The sequence below is a fragment of the Notothenia coriiceps genome, unplaced genomic scaffold (genome assembly GCF_000735185.1).
Source record: "Notothenia coriiceps isolate Sejong01 unplaced genomic scaffold, NC01 NC01_scaffold00037246, whole genome shotgun sequence".
NCBI classification, from domain to species: Eukaryota; Metazoa; Chordata; class Actinopteri; order Perciformes; family Nototheniidae; genus Notothenia; species Notothenia coriiceps.
This window is the reverse complement of record NW_011369947.1, coordinates 13,554,769-13,562,151: the sequence shown is the minus strand read 5'-3', so window position 1 is coordinate 13,562,151 and position 7,383 is coordinate 13,554,769.

Here is a 7,383-nt window from a genome sequence, read left to right as displayed (position 1 = left end):
AGTTAGTTTAAATGATATGGGATGTCGGAGATGAGAGGGCGATCAATGAACTGTCCAGCCGATGTGATTCTTTAAATGATGAAATCATGTGAAGAAGTGAGCAAAAATTAAAATGGAGTGAATCCATTTCAATTTATTCATACTATCCAAGATCAGTATCATTTTTATATTCCATTAATTTTACACTATTCTAAGATGTCCATTTTATTTGACTTTACTACTTTTATACTTATCTCTACATATGGTAGATTTCAGTACTGTATACATCATGTATTCTAAAATGGTTTCTTTCACTTTGTAAAAACAAGTGCCTATTATTTTGTATTGTGTTATAATAAGTTGTGAAATAAAAAAATAGTTGAGGATGGAAATAATATAGTAATATATTTGTCAAGCCTTCTAATTTTAAGATATTATAAAAATATGTTTAATCACTATGTTACATCTATTAGGTTTATATATTTCTTTATATGGTTTGAGCACAGGGCATTTATTTTTTTGTTAAAGTTAAGCCTATTTGAATCCATTTGATTGCATGTTTGTAATATGAGATATGTACTATGCGAAGTTCAGATGAAGAACTCATTGATTTCAGTATTATACACACCTTTTAGGTGTGTAAGGAGGGACTGTTAGAAATTAAAATCAATGTTTTGATGGTATAATGTAGCTTAAACATACCGTCAGTTTAAACGCTCTTTTATACTGACAAAACAGAAATTCTTGTGCACAAGCAGTTAAGCTTTTATTCTGAAAATCCTTCATCTACGGTTAGCATTTAGCATGTGGCTAATATACGATTTCCTAAAGAGGTGAATTGAGTAGCGAAATGACATGGAGTGGTGCAAACCGAAACCTACTGATTTAACACAACAACTATAGATGTCGAGATACTACCATGCTGAATATTAAAGGAAAGTACAGTTTATTTGAATACATTATTGTTTACAGACGAGAGTAGCATGTGACAACATCCGGAAACCAAACCAGCCGTGAAGTATTTTCTGTATGTTTTAGAGTATTGATTACAGCGTTTAGAATGTGTTACATGAAAAGTGATGAAAGAGAATATGAGGAGAAAAGGCGTGTTAAGCATATGTTGAAGGTGAAAAGTACCAATCCTCTGTTTAAATGCAACAACGGACATTAGAGGCGAGGCGAGCCGGCTGGCGGGAGGAGCCAGCAGAGGATATATAACGGCACCGAACGGGGGATGGGCCTTCTCTTCTTGCTCAGGAGAGCCAGATCACAGCTGTTTTCTGCCGGAACAATATTCTGTCTGTAACACTACCGCGCCTTTTTTTAATTAAAGTATCCCATTTGAATCTTTTCAGAGACTCCATTTAGTCTCAATTTAAAGCTTCTCTCCTGGACGCGAGAATAAAGAACATATTTAACAGTGTTGATAGACATCAACACGTAATGAAATAAGACCCCACGGTTTGATGATTGATAGGTGTGTGGGCTGTCTTTCATTTTGACACACAGAACAATGTTATAATAAACATACATACACTGTACGTATGTTAAATGGATATATCCGCCTTCTTTCATTTATCTTTCCATTCCCACAACAATATAGGCCTACATAAAGAAATGGCATATTTCAGACATCCTAGTTTGAATGGTGATTAATCATGATTAATACATTTTTAAGCTGTGATTAATCTGATTTAAAATTTGTAATCGTTTGACAGCCCTAGTATATATATATATATCTATATATATATATATATATACATATATGTATGTATATTATATGTAGGCTATATAGCCTGTGTGTTGTATATTTATACCCACAAAGGAACAACCTTTGTTGTCAAAAAACAAATAACAAGTTGTATTGTAGTGTTTATTTTAGTGTTGTTTTATGCTTATCCACATTTTGATTTCAGAACACACGACAGGAGAACGCTGGGCACAAGATAAAGCTCAACAGTGAAGCTGGCAATGCTGAACAAAACCATCTAGAGTTATAATATTTATTCAGCTGAAAAAGTCAAAGCCCTACAAAAATGTAATAAAAATATATTGCACATAGTTGGTATTTAACAACAAGGGGTGTTATAGTCTGTGTTGTAGTGTGTGATATTGGTATTTATGGGAACATTTTACACCTTTCCTTCAAGTATTATACGTTTTAGTTACTTGTGGGCTACTTAACATGAATAATCACAGTTAGCCTACTATCCTTTTACTCCATCACATTTCAAAAAGAAATAGGCTTGTTATTTTAATTCCACCACAGTAATCCATCATCAGCTTTACTTTTTAGATAAAGATTTAACTCACAATTGATCATAACTCAAAATGCATATATTTTTATATTTTACCAAGTGGTTTCATGTACAACCCACACAAGTAGCCTATCATGCTAAATTAAGCTCTGTTGCTTGGATATCACTAGATCCTGTTACATTGTAATATAAAAGTACATAACGATTGATGTGTAAATTAGCATAATTACTAGCTAGCCGCTAGCTGCTAACTGCCGCGGCCGCCTCGTTAATATCAAACTCCATCATATAGCAATCCAGCACCATGCTGTCATGAACGTGCGATGCTGTTACGTGTACAAATTGACGTGCTTAATGTGAACGGGCATTTTGGGGGGCGTGGTTAAAGTTGTGCATGCTCTATGAGCACACATACGGGTACTTCTCAGGCATGATGGGTAATCTGTGATGTTTCGCTCTCAAAAATTTGGCCATTTTATCTTCATGCGCCAATGAGCAGCTCTCATAGGAATAGATGAGGCCCCGCCTCCCATGCTGTATCCAGTTCTTATTATACATCCATGCAGACTGCGTGATAACCGAGAGAAGAGGAACAGACTGCGTGATATTAACAAACAACAAATAGCGTGTGCGTTCCATTTTCACTCTACAACGAGAAGCTCATGGGGCTTTCCCAAACCTGTGTCGAGAGCTGGAGTTAAATGAAATCTCACATTTGCCTTCTTAATCGTTTGGTTTGGTCCCTCACTTCCGTTTCGCTTCTCATGCACTGATTCGCTAGCTGAACAGCCAATAAGAGTGATTTATTTTGCCGACTGCCTTTGGCCGACTGTCGGCGGGTTTTCGGCCTAAAAGGCTGAAAAGACCCGACGGTGCGGGACACACCAATCTGAGTAGGGCGTGTCGACGCTCATCGTCGGCCTGACGCCCACTGACGCTGATAATCGGCCTGGTGTGTCCGTGCCTTAAGAGTGACAGTTTAAAAAGTATGCAATTACATAATTCATTATCTCTAATGCGCTAACCTATTATTTAATGTGCTTCAAAAGGACATGAATATCGCCTTCATCAGTGACCGGTCCACCCCAGGATCTGACCATACGATGGCAACCATCGTGGTCGAGGGAAACAAATGAACGAGCAAGCATTCTGCGTTAAATGTGTTCATACTGTTTAAAATAAAAATAAAATCCCCACAATGCTTTGCGCACGGACCGATTTCCCCAAATCTGTGGCGGAAAATCTAAGGCGGGGCCTTTCATATGATGCACACTTGATCGCCTGTTCCACTCTTCCTTTTCCGAATGCCAGGAAGTATTCTTGCCTCGCTTCCGAAGCAAGACGCTCGGAAGACATGTGCTACCAAGCAAGCGTACTCGACATTGAGAAACACCCTGGATGTACTGTGTATACATTCACTCCGCAGCTGCATATAATCAGCTCATCAGGCATTCTCTTTAACCTATTACATTTCACCTCATTCACCTCATTCTCCAGCAGCCAATCATCGTGCTGCAGCCAAATTTTAAAATGGTTCTCCTCTCTCCTGCAGTCAGCTGTGATTTCAGGTGTTCTTGATGCCGCCCGCCTCCTCCCCATCCGCCTCCTTTCATATCCAGTGCCAGGAGAGCTAATCAAAAGACCTCATCACAACTCCTCTTCATTCCATCTCCTCATCAAATCCAGATCTTCTGCATCATCACCAGTGTCTGGATCCTGGGGTGGGGGTTCCCTATATGCTCACTGCTGCATTTCCCCCTTTAGATATACGATTTCAGGATCAGGGTCTAATCGCCAAAGACTTAACATTTATGACATTTATGACAGGTATCAATAAATGTTCAAACAAAATGAAGTCTCTCCTGATTGAAATATCATGTGTTGAAATAAACAACTGCAGTTCAAAATAAAAAAGTAAATTGCCTAACATTTTTGTTGTGGAATTAATTAATTTCTTTCTTTAAAGGCAAAAACATGAAAAAGCTAAGAAAAAAAACGATTGAATACAATATATTTGGAGCAACTTAATTCATAAATGGTTGTCAACTTAAAAACGTGTGTTCACAATGATGGTAATTAAGTATATACAACTTGAAATTCCTTTTTAAATGATGTGGTAAAACTTAATTGTTGGAACAACTTAATTTTTTGAGTAATCAACTTAAAAACTTGTGTTTATGCTACCAATTATTAAGTAAGTGGTAATTAAAAACACCTCTGATTGTAGAGGAAAAGCCTTCTCTCCCTCAAATAACTTTATTGGTTTAACCCAATTTCATTAGAAGTTGTCATAACTCAATAAACATTGATGCAAACTGTTGCATTTGTTTTTAGAGTGTAGTGCAATGCAGGTAGAGCCATGTAAATCAAAGCTTCCTGTGTGTCGCAGTTCTTGCTTGCAACAATATTTAAGGAATCGGACCCAATTAATATGACACGGTCAACAAAAGGGTGAATCATCCAAATTACTCAGACTTACCAATTTTGCATGAATACCTTATAGCAGCTAGAGCTTGATTACACAGAGAGATGCTCACACTTATATAGTTGCTATTTGTTATGAACCGTCCATTTGGCATTGGGCACTGCATAATCTCACTGTTCAGGATCCATTCAGGTGTGGCTCCCCAGCTCATGATTCAGATAGAGAGCTAATTCAGCTATTCACACAGATAGTATAAGAAAGCATTTTTAGACATTAAAACATCTAAACATATTATAACAGAAACCAAAAATACAAGTATGAACTTCAGCATAATGCATTGACTTACACTGTTGAAACTTCACATAAAATATAAATAAAATAATAAACAAAATAGTAAACTTTTCCTTTATTCTTCCTATCTAGGAAAGGACTTGGCTCCAGCACAGTTGATAAATATGTTCTAGACATTTTAGTACGTTTTATTTCTTAAATATCTGCATACAGAAAATTAACCTGTACTGTATAATGTCAAGCTGAAACAAATGTTGATGGTGTAGTATAATGGTGGTCCATTGGTGTATTGTACTGCCCTCTAAATGTCAGGTCCAGTTAAAATGAAATGTGAACAAGGACCTGTTTTCAGAAGAAATGTTGACTAAAACAGCAAGAGAAGTTTCTCATTCTTCCATCAGAAGCAGCATAAATCAGATCATCTCCCTCTGATTCACAGCAGCCCACATGTTTATCACTGCTTGGTCATTTTAATGAACTGGGTTGGTTCAGTTGCATAACACTGTTATGGATTCAGTGGAAGGGAATAAACATCCAGGATACGTATGTTAGTCTCAAAGGAAACATTAGTGCAGTTTTAAAGCAGAAAAACATTGCTGTAACTCCCAGGGTTTTCATTGTGCTTCTTGTTCCCCGCTCTTATGTCTCAACAATCATTTCCTAACCGGTCCAATCAAAGAGTACGGCTCTGCAGACTTTTCATCTTAGATTGTCTTTCAACTAACCAAATGGTTTTTGCAGCAATTTAAGTATATTTCAAGTTAATGACTAACTCTCCAGTGGATATGTTTTTTTTCCGGTTGAAGGAGGATTTTGAAGATACGCAGTCACGTTGTCTCTCGAACTGATTTTCCACCAGACAGATAGAACTCTGTAGGAAACACTGAGTGGGTTTTTACCACAAATAAGATGACACATTTTTTCTCACCAATTCTGAAACTCATTCCTGCTGTCAAACTTTTCAAAAAAGAAACAAAAGTTATTGCCCTCATGCTGTCATGCCTTTCAAGTTTATCTACAAAACTGCAGCCTGCAGTGTGCCACATCATTTAGCCGTATAATGTCAGGTTTTTTGCATAGAGTGGGTGGAATAAGTTAACGCTGTCAAGTCCTGATATCATACTGATACGTTGATCCTAAAATCTCTGAATAGCAAGAAAGTAAATGAAAAAGGGAGATATCCTCATATCCTTGGCATTACAGGACAACGGAAAGAAGAAAGGGAAGGTGTTTCAGTACCGCAGGGCGCCACACTGCAGAGACTTGGCAAGGTTGCTTATTTTCACTGGTTTGTATCCACTTAAAAGGGAAAGATTATTTCAATCCCTTGGAAAAAAAGTCTATTCTGAAAACATGAGCTTCAGCCAGGGCATATATATATACAGCAAAGAAATACTTTGAGCTAATTGGCATATCGGCGAGTGGTCAACAGAAATGAACAGAAACAAGGTATTTTCTAGTTCTGATTGCTTTGTTGATATGCAACCCAGTCTCATGGCATTTCGTGTTCACCAACACGATTTTTAATCTATTGATTCGTGTTCACCAACACGATCTTCCCTTTTTTTCGTGTTGCACAGCACGATTTTAAAAGCAATGTATTTATATTGGTAGTCTCACGGCATTACGTGTTATAGGAAGACCGGAAGCTGTGTGGTTCATAAAAACATGTTCTTACTCAATAGCAAGCCACAATTATTGCTTTTATTTTAAATCGTATAATTTCGGACTTTTGCTGCCGTCTGTGAGGAAAATAAATGGGGCTCAGAGCCTCAGAATACTGAAATCTGTATTTTTTTAATCTTTTTTTCCTTCTAATTTGTTATTCTTTTCAAAATAACACACTGTTATTTACTCACCAATAACACACAATTATCCTTGTTTTTATTTATGTGTTTATTTCCATAATCTCTGGCTTTTTTGGCGTCCGTCAGGAACTGAATTTCAAAATAAAAATAACCGGAAACAGACGTAGGCATTTCGAGCTATTACCCAAGATCCTCAGCTATGGTTTAAGCTCACCGATTGGATGTTTTAGCCGCAATGCATGTTGGGATTTGGTGTTTATATGATATGAAATCGGAAAAACATTTTAAAATAATAAAATACTACTTAATTCCGAGTGTTCTTGCTTTTCTCTTTGAAAGTCATCACATAACGGCATTGTAATACACGGTTCGGCTGCATTACATATTACAGATCTGCCGTAGTTCTCTATTTATAGAGCCCTGATGAGAAGACCTTTGGAAAAACTGGAAGAAATGCTGCCGAAACTGAATACTTGACATGGATCATAAATATATCAACAATTAAACAACATCTTCAATTCCTCTTCACACAATACGTCTCCTGGCAATATCAACACTAATTCGGCTGACTTTTACATTTGATCTAATTCGTAGATAGGTTATATTTACACCATAACGGTGC